Raw genomic sequence first — 14,381 nt, 5'->3', positions numbered from 1 at the left:
ATCTCTAAAACAACCGATGTAGGCTAACGTGGCCTAGGCTGTAGGCTATTATTTAACAAATACAGTAGGCCAATGGGAAACCCATATTAAAGGACCCTGATAGAAGTTTGAATTGGCCTACTGTATCATTAATCCATCTATACCCCAATATATTGTGTACCGTTGAAAAACACTTTGTTGTTTGTTATTTAATTTTTGTCTCACTGTTCATTATGTATTATGTTGTGTTTTGTGTATTGTCTTCTTAAAATAATAAAAACTATAAATAAAAAAAACAAAAAACAAATACAGTAGGCCTAGTAGGCTAATCTACATGCTCACAACACATCTGTGTTCCTGAAGTCCATTAACTGGGAACGAAAAATGACTCCTGATGCTCCTCTGCTTCAGGTTGCTGACGCGCTTTCTGGCTACCAAGGAATGCAGCTCGCGCAGCAGACTCGTTTGCGTTTTGCACTCGACATTAGAGCAAAGAAATGAAACTTGACAGTAGGCTACAGCCTACAGGCAACATGTAGGTCTACATACAGTTCTGTTTTTATTCACAGTAGAATACAGTACAGTAATGAAAATCCCACCAGTAACCAGATAGCAGGCTCAAAAAAAAGTTTTTTAAGCCTGTCCGGTAGACCGGGAGGTTCGGATCTCTGAAATTCGGATGAATGGGGTCCTACTGTATACTGTTCTTGTCAAGACAAGGACATTTGAATAAGTTGTAACAAACGAATGAGTATCAAAGTTAGTGTATTGTAAAAATTGTCAACAGTTTGTGTGTATATACTGTACTGTAGGGTGTGTGTGTGTGTGTGTTTTGACCCTGTCGTGTCTGTGGATTGTGCGTGAACGCGGAAGTGTGTGTTCTGTAGCGAGGTGGTCCGTGTGTAACGTGATTAAGCCTGCTGGATTTGGTGTCATTCTGTGTGTGTCGTCAGGCGTGTTGAGACGGGGTTTATTAATTCAATAAAACAGGATCAGCGTTCAGCTCAACGCAACACCGTGACCCTCACAGCTGCCCTGACTGCTGCTGCGGCTAGACCACACACACACACACACACACACACACACACACACACACACACACACACACGACCTCTTTCTTGCTCTACATGGCGTCATATGTCCCCGTACTGTACTGCTCCCCCAACCCAATCATCCACACACTCTAAACCCCTGCCTGCTCACACACACACACACACACACACACAGACACACACACACACACACACACACACACAGATACACAGAAAGAGAGGAGAGAGGAGCAGAATGTTCGGTTTGGTGTTCATTTTAGTGTTTTGCAAACTGAACAGGGATTAGAGGCAGTCCTATTAGTGTTTGTGTGTGTGTGTGTGCGCGCGTGTGTGTGCGTGTGCATACCAGTCCTGTGACCTCGCCATCAGGGCCATCCAAACAAGTCTGTGAATAGTCTTTCTGAGTCCAACAATCAGGCATTATCTGTGGACGCCCCAGGTCCCCTCCAGCACTGAGACAGGACCTCCATTGTCCCCCACCTCTCCACTGACACATACAATACTCTGACAGTACCTGGAGTAACAATACAGCTAATAATGGGAGTATTCTCTCTCCAGGACCCCAGGGCACGTCTAGACACTTTGCTGCAGGGGAGCCCGAGAGAGAGGGGGGGAGGGGGGGGTGAGAGAGAGAGAGAGAGAGCGAGGGGGTGAGAGAGAGAGAGGGGGGAGATACTGGCGTGGGGTGTTCCCTGTATGAGCGCTGTGAGTCTCTCAGTCTCCTGTGCTGAACAGGCCGGACCCCAGACTATAGAGACTGTTGAGAGGGGGGAGTCCCTCAGTCTTCCACCAGACTATAGAGACTATTGAGAGGGGGGAGTCCCTCAGTCTTCCACCAGACTATAGAGACTATTGAGAGGGGGGAGTCCCTCAGTCTTCCACCAGACTATAGAGACTATTGAGAGAAGGGAGTCCCTCAGTCTTCCACCAGACTATAGAGACTATTGAGAGGGGGGAGTCCCTCAGTCTTCCACCAGACTATAGAGACTATTGAGAGGGGGGAGTCCCTCAGTCTTCCACCAGACTATAGAGACTATTGAGAGGGGGGAGTCCCTCAGTCTTCCAGCCCCCCGTCTCAGACGAGCTGCGGAGCCTCAGAGAGACGGCCCTCCGTGGGCAGAAAGCAGCCACATTCAGCTCCCTCAACAAAGGGACATTTCAGTCACCCTGGTGCCCCCAGAATGGGGTTCATGTCGAGGGGTTTGTGGCCGAGCGTCTTAAGACTGTATTCACATAGGCGCGCACACACACACACACACACACACCCACACACAGGCCCACACACACACACGCACATCCACACACAGAGGCATACAGACAGACACACACACAGGCATACAGACACACAGGCATACACACACATACTACGCAGGCACACACACACACACACACACACACAAAAACAACATCAGCATTCTGCTGGCCAGGGAAACCGTCCTTTCTTGTGCTTTTATCCAGGCCGTCTAAAACACCAACTGTGTAGACATGTGAGTGCATAAAGCAAAAGTATGTGTAAATATATTTACCACAGAGAGTCAGGGTGGTCCCATGGAAAGAGAGAGAGAGGGGGTGGTAGAGACAGAGAGAGACACACAGAGAGAGACCGTGCGCGTGCCTGTGCGTGTGTGCGCACGGTCGTGAGGGCTGACCAGCCAGTCCCGTGTCCGTGGCGTCCCCTACACCGCACACCGCCGTCTCGTCTCACCGCCCCGCCCCCTCTCAACTCCCGCACACGCGTTCAGCGACCCGGGTCGTCCTCCTAACCCCCCCCCCCCCCGCTCAGACCTGGCTAGGCCGCCGCCGCCACCTGGCGGGATTAAACGGTGAGGGGGGGGGTTAGGAGAGGCACAAAGCGACTCCCTCTCGCGACGTGAAAGATCTCGCCGTTCCGAACCGTCGCGCTCCTCTCCTCTCCGCAAATCACATCAGTGTCGACCGGAACGCCGCCGGTACACCCCGCTCTCCGTCGCACGCCGTTTGGGAGTGGGGTAACAAATCTGTGTGTGGGACACATACACACACACACACACACACACACGCACGCACATACTGTTACACACACGCACACGAACAGAGGCTCACTAATCCGTTTGTAAGAAGGGAACAGGCATGCGTCTGCCAAGTGTTGTAATAGAAAACTAAAGATGATCCTCTTGCCAGTTTGTATGGCGCTGTTTATCCCACATACACACACACACACACACACACACACACACACACACACACAGAGAACAGAAGGAGTATCAGGTTGATCATCTAGGAAGTCAAATAAAAGCCTTTCTGCCTTATGTAAGCTGCGGTTCATTCATTCCCCAATCACACGCTATCACGCCTGGCGAACACATGCGGAGGAAGTGGCATTGTAAGGCGGCATCATGGGAATAAATTAAAAGGATGACAAAATAAAGAGATAATTCCGGCTTAAGAGACATGAGGTTGTTTTTCGGATCTTTCAGGGGAACCGGATCGGAGGCCTTGAAATAGCGTATTGTCTCTGCAGACGAGCACGCGTGACGTCAGCGTCACGTGTGTTTGGAACACAGGCTCTTCTCCGGGGAGCCGTACCGTACGGTATTGGTCGGCCCGTTATTGCCACTGGTTTACAGGTGGCTAGAGGAATACTGAGATGGCTTCCTGTTGTTGTATGGTTTCTAGTGTGTGTGTGTGTGTGTGTGTGTGTGTGTGTGTGTGTGTGTGTGTATGTGTGTGTGTGTGTTCTCTCTCCTTTTAATGAGCTGTTTTCACACCAAGGACCACCGTCATTTAGACTCTTGTTTTTATCAAGCGGACTGTTGAAAGGAGTGTGACGTCAACATCCTGAACTGCACTCACCCCCCCCCCCCCTCTCTCTCTCCTTCTCTCTCTCTCTCTCTCTCTCTCTAACAGGTGTGTGTCCATCCAGCAGGGAACCGCCTCCGGCCTGTGAGCCCTCCGACCTCTGCAGTTCGCACTCGCTGACCGGTAAGATCTTCTCCATCGCTCTGACCCTCAGGGAGGCTGTATCCGCTGTGTGTGTGTGTGTGTGTGTGTGTGTGTGTGTGTCTCTCATCTAGAACGGGTGCCACCACAGTGTCATGTTCACAGCTTGTGGCTTCGTCTCAATGCCGTTTTGGGAGATGTGTCTGGCAGCGGTCACCATCCCGTCACACTGACCCTGACTCTTTCCACAGAGTGTGTGAGTGAACGACAGGGACCTGTGTGTGTGTGTGTGTGTGTGTGTGTGTGTGTTTATGACACAAAACCCATTAGCGTTTAGAGGGTGTCACCAGGCTAAAGGAGGGTCACCACTCACTGTGTGTGTGTGTGTGTGTGTGTGTGTGTGTGTGTTTGTGTGTGTGTTTGTGTAAGTAAGTACGCAAGCGGGTTTGTGTGCTTATGATACTATGAAATATCTGTATTCACATCCATCACATTGTGTGTGTGTGTTTGTGTGCGTGTGTGTGTGTGTGTGTAATTGTCTCGCTGCTTGCCCGCGACTGCGGTGATCATGTAAAAATATGGGTGCTTAGGAGAAGCAGCCTATTAAAACATTACAACGGCCATTCCATCCGCAGCCTGGCCCTAACGAACATATGCTTCCACGGCCACTGCCTAAACTCTTATTTATGGATTTAATTTAATGTGCGGGAAGAATTCAAAATTAAATTTGGTGTCTGCCTCCGGAGAGTGCCGGTGTATAATAACATGGTAATTTTTACACATCTTTATGAGAAATGAGAAAATTAATTCTTTCTGACAAGCTGTAATTATTGGGCTTGGAACAGTTGCAGCTGAACAGTTTGAGGCCTGGTAGTCTGGCAGTGAGCTAAGAGAGAGAGAGAGAGAGAGAGAGAGAGATGGAGAGAGAGAGATGGAGAGAGAGAGATGGAGAGAGAGAGATGGAGAGAGAGAGAGAGAGAGCAAGAGAAAAAGAGAGAGAGAGATGGAGAGACGGAGAGAGAGAGAGACGGAGAGATGGAGAGAGAGAGAGACGGGGAGAGAGAGAGAGACGGAGAGAGAGAGAGAGAGAGGGATGGAGAGTTGGAGAGAGAGGGAGACAGAGAGAGAAAGAGAGAGGTTTAGATGCAAGCCAAGACACGCACACATAGGCACACAAGCACACACACACACACACAATAAGGAGAGGAAAGGTGATAGAGGAGAAAAGTGAAGAGATGGAGTGGAGGGAAGAGAGGAGCGGGAAGGGAACGAGGAGGAGAGGAGAGACGGGGAGGAGAAGAGAGGGGAAGAACTGAGGAGGAGAGGAGAGACAGGGGGAGGAGAAGAGAGACAGGGGAGGAGAGGAGAGACAGGAGGAGGAGAAGAGAGGGGAAGAACTGAGGAGGAGAGGAGAGACAGGGGGAGGAGAGGAGAGGGGAAGAGGGGTCATAAGTGGGATGTAACCAGCAGACGGTTCTGTTCCCCTGTCCGATGTGATGTCATCAGAGTGTTCGCCACAATCGCAGATCTCCCGACGTCAAGGTCAGCACACATTAATATTCACGAGCACGCACACACACGCACGCACGCACACACACACACTCACACCCACAATCTTTTCCCTTTGATAGCTGTGTCTGTGAGAGTAGCCCAGAGAATGATATTATACAGTAGCTGTGTTACTCGTTCACTCACTCCTTGTTCCCTATGTAGTGTTTGTCACAGTGAACAACTGTATACTGTATGGGGAACAATTACATGGTTTTTGAACATGACACTGAATGTCATTGCATCGGATAGCAAGCAAGCAGTACGCGCCCAGTATCATGTCAAACCCGAGCATTGATGGCAGCAGGTTGAAATGTCAGGTAGTATTTCAATTTCCATGTTCAGTTTTGAATGTTAAATCCCAAATAAATGGTTTAAATTCTAATGATGTGCAAGTGTGGTTTTGTTAGCTATGGTGCTGTGTGCTAATAGCAAGCTGTAAAGATGCACGATAAGACCGTGATAGCCAGCCTAGCTCACAAGCTCATGATTAGCAGCATCTTCCATAAAATTAGCATTAGCTGTCGGGGGCTAAAGCAGCTAGCTAACGTTACAATGATCCCTACTCGCATTAGCAGCAAAACAGTTACAGAAATCCATCCAGACCAGTATCTATCTTATCTTACCCCTATCTGTACTAGAAATGCTACTTATTGTGTACAGTAATTAGTAAATTTGTTAACTTGTACATTTTTCTTGTAACTTGTAAAGTTTATCTGTATTGAGCATAATCTTGGAGCCGGCAGCAACATTTCACTGTAACTGTACACGTACATTTCATGTGACACATAAATAAATCTCAAATCTTAGCTAAGTGCTTTAGCCACCGATAGCTACCGTCTTCTTCACGTCTTCTCCTTTGCGGTATACAGGATAAATTGTCTGTTCGCTAGAAATCACTGTGAATTGTGGGTATTTTATAGTGGACTATATAGTGAATGAAATTAACCGTCAGTCAATAGGGAACTGTTTTGAACAGTTTTGTGTGTCCAGTACAGTCTAGCTGTGTGTCAGGAAAGAGGAAGTTGCCTCTGTGTCAGGTCTGTTGTGTGTCACACCTTCAACCGATAGTACTGTACAGTGTGTGTGTGTGTGTGTGTGTGTGTGTGTGTCTGTGTCTGTGTGCGTGTGCTTACAGAAGCCATTACGGTTTATTTATTTATCCTGTCCCATTTTGTCATGTGCTGTTAAATGTTTCATCCCGCGGCCCCCGTGCTGGGACCCCCCGGGGACGGGCATCTGCTGGCCCAGGGCTGTGAATTATACATGACAGGACAGGACAGGAACTCGCTGCCTGTGTGTGTGTGTGTGTGTGTGTGTGTGTGTGTGTGTGTGTGTGTGTGTGTTTGAGTTGAGTGAAGCGTCCACTCCTGCTGACCTAAACATGTGACGGTTGTCTTGTGCTCCTCCGTTAGGAACGGTTTTGCTCTCTGCTGATAACGGTCCTCACCTCACCAGGAGCCGGTAATGTTCTCTGTGTGCCGTTTACAGGTTTACAGGTTTACAGGTTCACAGGTTTACAGGTTCACAGGTTTACAGGTTCACAGGTTCACAGGTTCACAGGTTTACAGGTTCACAGGTTTACAGGTTCACAGGTTTACAGGTTTACAGGTTTACAGGTTCACAGGTTTACAGGTTCACAGGTTTACAGGTTTACAGGTTTACAGGTTCACAGGTTTACAGGTTCACAGGTTCACAGGTTTACAGGTTTACAGGTTTACAGGTTTACAGGTTTACAGGTTTACAGGTTTACAGGTTCACAGGTTTACAGGTTCACAAGTTCACAGGTTCACAGGTTTACAGGTTCACAGGTTTACAGGTTCACAGGTTTACAGGTTTACAGGTTCACAGGTTTACAGGTTCACAGGTTCACAGGTTTACAGGTTTACAGGTTCACAGGTTCACAGGTTTACAGGTTTACAGGTTCACAGGTTTACAGGTTTACAGGTTCACAGGTTTACAGGTTTACAGGTTTACAGGTTCACAGGTTTACAGGTTCACAGGTTTACAGGTTCACAGGTTTACAGGTTTACAGGTTCACAGGTTCACAGGTTCACAGGTTTACAGGTTCACAGGTTTACAGGTTCACAGGTTCACAGGTTCACAGGTTTACAGGTTCACAGGTTCACAGGTTCACAGGTTTACAGGTTTACAGTCCGTAGATCATTCTAGATAGGTAGCCGATAGAAGCCCCAGTAGGCCATTTCCACTGGACCTTTTGTCTGTCTGCCTGCCTGTCAGCCTGTGTGGCACCTGAGGTCATTCTTTCTCTCTCTCCCTCTCTTTCTCTGTTCACTGCTAATGAAAGCTCCTCCCTTCATGCAAATTAGGCTGCTGTTAACCCCAATCAGAGAGGTCGCAGCCTGCGCATCAATTCCCCTTCTCCCTGAGTGCTCCGGTGGCAGAGCACAATGGTTCCCCCCTTTCACAGGCACACAGGTAATTACCAGCGAGTGAGGGAAGGAGAGAGAGAGAGAGAGAGAGAGAGAGAGAGAGAGAGAGATGGATTCAGGACCTCTGGTGTGTGTTGGGTCAAGTACAACAGCAATCTCAATGGCGAAGTGACAGCCACACACACGCGCGCCACCGCCGTCGCGCAGGTAATTGCGGGGAGTGAGAGAGGAGAGCAGAGAGCCTCTGGTCTGTCAGGAATCACGGGGTTAAGCCGGGTCTATCCCCCATGGTCCGTAGGTACACAGCGGGTCTATCCCCCATGCTCCGTAGATACACAAATCAGCACCTCGCGGGATTCGAGAACCGGTGTAACGGGACAGATTAACCCCCCCTGACGCTTTAACCCCGGTGGTTAAAGAGTCCTAGGACAGATTAACCCCCCCTAGGACAGACTAACCCCCCAGTGGTTAAAGAGTCCTAGGACAGACTAACCCCCCCTAGGACAGACTAACCCCCCAGTGGTTAAAGAGTCCTAGGACAGACTAACCCCCCCTAGGACAGACTAACCCCCCAGTGGTTAAAGAGTCCTAGGACAGACTAACCCCCCCTAGGACAGACTAACCCCCCAGTGGTTAAAGAGTCCTAGGACAGACTAACCCCCCCCTAGGACAGACTAACCCCCCAGTGGTTAAAGAGTCCTAGGACAGACTAACCCCCCCTAGGACAGACTAACCCCCCAGTGGTTAAAGAGTCCTAGGACAGACTAACCTCGGGGGTTAAAGTGTCCTAGGACAGATTACCCCCCCCCTAGGACAGATTACCCCCCCCTAGGACAGATTTACAATGCTGGTTACAGTACATAGCATACATTCACAATAATAAACAATATAAAAACATTACAGTATACAATATAAAAAGTGCACATTCATAAACATAAACAATATACAAACAATAATAAAACAATATAAAAACACATTAAAACATTTTACACATTCAAATACAATGGCAATTATTTAAAGCATATACACAAATGTTTGACTTAATATTCATGATAAAAAAAATCATTTTTTTAATGCCCAAAATGACCAAGGCATACAAGTCTCCTGAAGTCAATCCCATGCTCTAGGAGCACCTTAACTACGAGCAGTCATTAGCTTGGTGTTGACTGGAGGGACCTCAACAGCCAAACACTCCTGAGACCTTGTCTGGTAATGGCTTGAACGCCATGTAATAAGGGATGCTAGGTTAGTTAGGTCGCTTTTGTACAGTAAGATTGCTTTACACATACAGAAGACAGTGCTGCGCTCTCCTAGCGCCCAGGGACGGCTGTGTGTGAGAGAGATGTGTGTGTGTGTATGTGTGTGATCAGTCTGTGTGTGTGTGTGTGTGTGTGTGTGTCTGTGTGTGTGTGTGAGAGATCAGTCTGTGTGTGTGTGATCAGTGTGTGTGTCTGTGTGTGTGTGTGTGTGTGTGTGTGTGTGTCTGTGTGTGATCAGTGTGTGTATGTGTGTGTGTGTGTGTGTGATCAGTGTGTGTGTGTGTGTGTGTGTGTGTGTGTGTGTGTGCGATCAGTGTGTGTGTGTGTGTGTGTGTGTGATCAGTGTGTGTGTGTGTGTGTGTGTGTGTGTGTGTGATCAGTGTGTGTGTGTGTGTGTGTGTGTGTGTGTGAGAGATCAGTCTGTGTGTGTGTGATCAGTGTGTGTGTGTGTGTGTGTGTGTGTGTGTGTGTGTGTGTGTGTGTGATCAGTGTGTGTGTGTATGTGTGTGTGTGTGTGTGTGTGTATGTGTATGTGTGTGTGTGTGTGTGTGTGTGTGTGTGTGTGTGTGATCAGTGTGTGTGTGATCAGTGTGTGATCAGTCTGTGATCGGGCTAAGTAAATTCCCCAGCTGTTTTTCCTTCTCTTATGTAATTGGATAAAGAGATGATTGATCAGATTTGATCAGATCATTGAGTTTGCCGCCACATCAAAGTGTGGCTCAGCTGTGCTAAAGTTCCCCCTGCCCTTCTCACTTATTGACTAGTGCCACCAACCTCTGTCAATTCAATTCAAAAGGCTTTATTTGCATGATGTAACACTGTACATATTGCCAAAGCAAGCATTTGGACGATGAAAAGCAGCATTAATTAGATTACTGTGGCAAAGGAACAGGCAAAACTAATAAATTGTCGATATACTGTAGCAGCAACAGAAAGGAACAATAAATAAACAAATAAAAATTACAGGACAAAACAAATTATGATATATTGACAAGGATGTGCATCTGGTGACCACTAGTCACTGTCCCTCAGTCTATGGCCGGCAGCAACATAGACTGCTGCTACCTTGCTTCTCTTTGACTCCTCCCCTAGTAGGATAGGCAGTTACTCCTCATCTAATAGGTGAAGGAGGGAGGATTCAATTTTTTGGTGAGATGTGTTACTCTAATATGTTTATACTTTTCACATTTGGTGAGGAAGTGCAGCTCTGTTTGCGGTTGGCTGAGGGTGCAGTGACATCACAGCCTCTGCTCTGCAGGGAGCCAGGTTTTCCTCTGCCTCCTGTGTTCAATAGCAAGGCTGCGCTCACTCCTGCTCAAGGTTTGTTTTAGTTGTTGATCAGTCACCATGCTCAAATAATCTGCTATGGTGTACTGTCCATTTAGAGCCAGATAGCACTGCATTTTGCTTTTGCTTGTGTTTGCCAATTGGTGATTGGTGTAATTTGGTTGGGTCTGATTGGTGAGGTGCTTTGTTCCTGGGTTGTGTTCATCGGGCAGGTTTGTGATCTCAGCCTCAGGATCAGCTGGGTCAGGGGGTTCCTATCGCTCAGCTCTTGGCATTGCAGGGCTTGGTAATGATACCAGAGGGGGTCAATTAGTTTTAGGTGTGTTCAAAAGTTAAGTGCTCTTTTTTGTATTTGTATTATTAGTGGGTGTTTGCCTAGTTCTGCCCTGCATGCATTGTTTGTAGCTTTCCTCTGGACATGGAGGAGAGTTTTACAGAACTCTGCATGCAGGCTCTCAATGGGGTGTTCATGTGAGTCAAGTCTTGTTTAGTAAGTGGCCCCCACACCTCACTGCCATTGGTTCAATAACACACTCAATTAATTGTAGCCAATCGGAATTCGGTTTATATATATATTTTCAATGGCATAGAGAGCCTTTGCTTTCTCTCTCTCAGATCTCCTTCATTAAAATGTCCAGTTGGACTTAGTTGTATTCCTAGCTGTAGGTGTAGTGTGTGCAGTACTCTACATGTTTAGTTGTATTCCTAGCTGTAGGTGTAGTGTGTGCAGTACTCTACATGTTTAGTTGTATTCCTAGCTGTAGGTGTAGTGTGTGCAGTACTCTACATGTTTTGTACCAATTGAGATCTTTGGTACAACGGACAGAGATCTGGATCTTTTTGGAATATCATTATTTTGGTATTTTGGGGTTTACCGTCAGGGCCCAGGTAGGACAGTAACGCTCCAGCAGAACCAGGTCAGAACCAGGTCAGAACCAGGTCAGACCCAGGTCAGAACCAGGTCAGAACCAGGTCAGAACCAGGTCATCTACAGAGTCCACATTTCACCTCCTTATTGTGGAGACGTACGCCAGGGACAGAGGACTTTCCTAGGATTGTAGTCCATTATTCATTAATGTAGATATTAAAGAGTACAGGGCTGAGGTCGCAGCCCTGATGAACGCCTCACCCGTGGGTAAATAATTCAGTTCTTTTTTTGTCAATATTAACGCTGCACATATTGCCAGAATACATTGATTTAATAACGCTTTGCCCCTCGATGACACTTTCAAGAATTTTGTAGAACCGTCCAACAGGCCAAATAGAATCAAAAGCTTTTTGGAAGTCAAGAACACAGGTATACATTTTGGTTTGGTTTCTGTCTCCCTCTCGCTCTCGCTCTCCCTGTCTCTCTCTCTCTCTGCATCTCTCTATCTATCTCTGTGTCTCTGTATCTCTCTCTCTGTATCTCTCTCTCTATATCTCTCTGCATCTTTCTCTGTATCTCTCTTTGTCTCTGTGTATCTCTCTCTGTATCTCTCTTTCTCTGTATCTCTCTCTGTCTCTCTCTCTGTATCTTTCTGTCTCTCTCTCTCTCTGTATTTCTCTCTCTATATATATCTCTCTTTCTCTGTATTTCTCTCTGTCTCTGTTTCTCTGTCTCTCTGTATTTCTCTCTGTCTCTGTATCTCCCTCTCTCTGTATCTCTGTCTCTCTGTCTCTCTGTATTTCTCTCTGTCTCTGTGTGTCTCTCTGTGTATCTCCATTGTCTCTGGTATTTCCCAAAAGAAGGGAAAAGCTAGAAAAGCAAGCTATGAAAAGGGAGAGAAAGAGAGAAACCGAGTGAGAGAGAGAGAGGGCCACGTGGAGTGAGAGAGGCGAGGAGAGGGCCAGAAGAGGGAGAGAGAGAGGGAGAGAGAGAGGGAGAGGGAAAGCGAGAGAGAGAGAGGGAGAAAGAGAGGGAGAAGTGCCAGAGGGAGAGAGAGGGAGAAGGGCCAGAGAGAGAGAGAGGGAGAGAGAGAGAGAGAGAGAGGGAGAAGGACCAGAGGGAGAGAGAGAGAGGGAGGGAGAGAGAGGGAGGGAGAAGGGCCAGAGAGAGGGAGAGAGAGAGAGGGAGAAGGACCAGAGGGAGAGAGAGAGGGAGGGAGAGAGAGGGAGAAGGGCCAGAGGGGGAGAGAGAGGGAGAGAGAGACAGGAAGAGAGAGAGAGAGAGGGGGAGAGAGAGGGAGAAGGGCCAGAGGGGGAGAGAGAGGGAGAGAGAGACAGGAAGAGAGAGAGAGAGAGGGGGAGAGAGAGGGAGAAGGGCCAGAGGGGGAGAGAGAGGGAGAGAGAGACAGGAAGAGAGAGAGAGAGAGGGGGAGAGAGAGGGAGAAGGGCCAGAGGGAGAGAGAGAGAGGGAGGGAGAGAGAGGGAGAAGGGCCAGAGGGGGAGAGAGAGGGAGAGAGAGACAGGAAGAGAGAGAGAGAGAGGGGGAGAGAGAGGGAGAAGGGCCAGAGGGAGAGAGAGAGAGAGCCTCTCTAACATGGGCCCCAGGACAGAGCCCAACCCGGGCCTCCATTGTTCCCCTCCGTGATGGGGAGAAGAAAGGCAGGCGGAGAGAACGAAGAGAAAGAGAAGAAAGAAAGAGAGAAAGACAGAAAGAAAAAGAAAGAAAGAAAGAGGCGTTTGATAGAGCTGTGGAGACTGCGTGAATGAACAGTGAAGGGCAGCCATTGTCTTCCGGCGACCTCAATTTGGTACTGTATGGTCCCCTTTACTGCACTGTCTCCCGTCACAATACCTCCTTTCTCCTCGCCTGGCTCCCTCTCTCTTAAAGAAAGGGGGGATTAGGAGGACAGAGGAGCGCCGTGTCCAGATTCCTAACTATCAGACCCGGCAGCGTACAAAAGGGGGCAGAGATGTTTCGAAGAGTTTTTTTTTTTTCTCCTCCGTCGTCTTCTCCTCTCCATTTTCCCCCCTGCCCTCTCTCTCCCTCTCTCTCCCTCTCTCCCCCCTCTCTCTTTCCCTCTTTTTCTCTCTCTTTCCAATTCTCTCTACCCCGCTCTGTCCATCGATAAACAAGGTAGACATAGCTACTGTTTGTGTGTGTGTGTGTGTGGGGGGGGGGGGGGGGGAGAGCAGGAATGTGGTGTATTTTAGGACAGGGCATGACATGACGGGAGAGACCAGCTGCTCTTCCTGTTTATCCACCGCACGTCTCCGATACTGAGGAGGAACAGGGGCCGCATTCATCCATCCATTCTCTACCTCCGCTGACCCTCCCCTCCTCCAGGCCTCCTCCTCCTCTCCCTTCTCCCCCCTTGTTCTCTCTCTCTCTCTCTCTCTCTCTCTCTGGTTCGCTCTCTTCCTCTCTCACACTGCCTCACTCAGCCTCTGTCCTTATGTTTCTTTGAGGGAAGATACTCTCTCTCTGCATTCTCTCTCTCTCTCTCTCTCTCTCTCCTCTCATTGTTTTATCTGCTGAACTGCGGGATGAGATGGGGAAGCATTATTTAGCGATGAGATGCAGGGACCAATGGCAAACACAGCCTAGTGTGACGCTGTACAACACACACATTCAGGGGCCCCAGACAGCTTTGTTTACTTTATAAGGGGAGGGGCCTTGGTGTGAGAGAGAGGGAGAGAACGAGAGCGATCGATGGTTAGTGAAGCCGCTCGCTTCTTCCTGGTATGGTGGCAGTGCCCTCGGTCACCCTGTGTGTGTGTGTGTGTGTGTGTGTGTGTGTGTGTGTGTGTGTGTGTGTCTGGACAACAGAGTCAGACTGTGGAGGAGATGAAAGACATCTGCCCACTGCTATTGTACTCTCCAGTCTCTATAGACTGACACACACACACACACACACACACGCTCACTCCAGGATGAAAGTGAACAGTTAATGAACGGTCAGTGCAGTAAAATGTCAAAGTTGCGCTCGTGTGTTGAAAGGTCCAGGATGCTGCTTAGACGTCCTTGGTTGAGAGTCAAAAGCAAAAGTCAACTTTGGGAGCGACGTTTGAATCAGACG

The sequence above is a fragment of the Borostomias antarcticus genome (genome assembly GCF_949987555.1).
Source record: "Borostomias antarcticus genome assembly, chromosome: 13".
Lineage (NCBI taxonomy): Eukaryota > Metazoa > Chordata > Actinopteri > Stomiiformes > Stomiidae > Borostomias > Borostomias antarcticus.
This window is presented reverse-complemented; position numbering follows the sequence as displayed.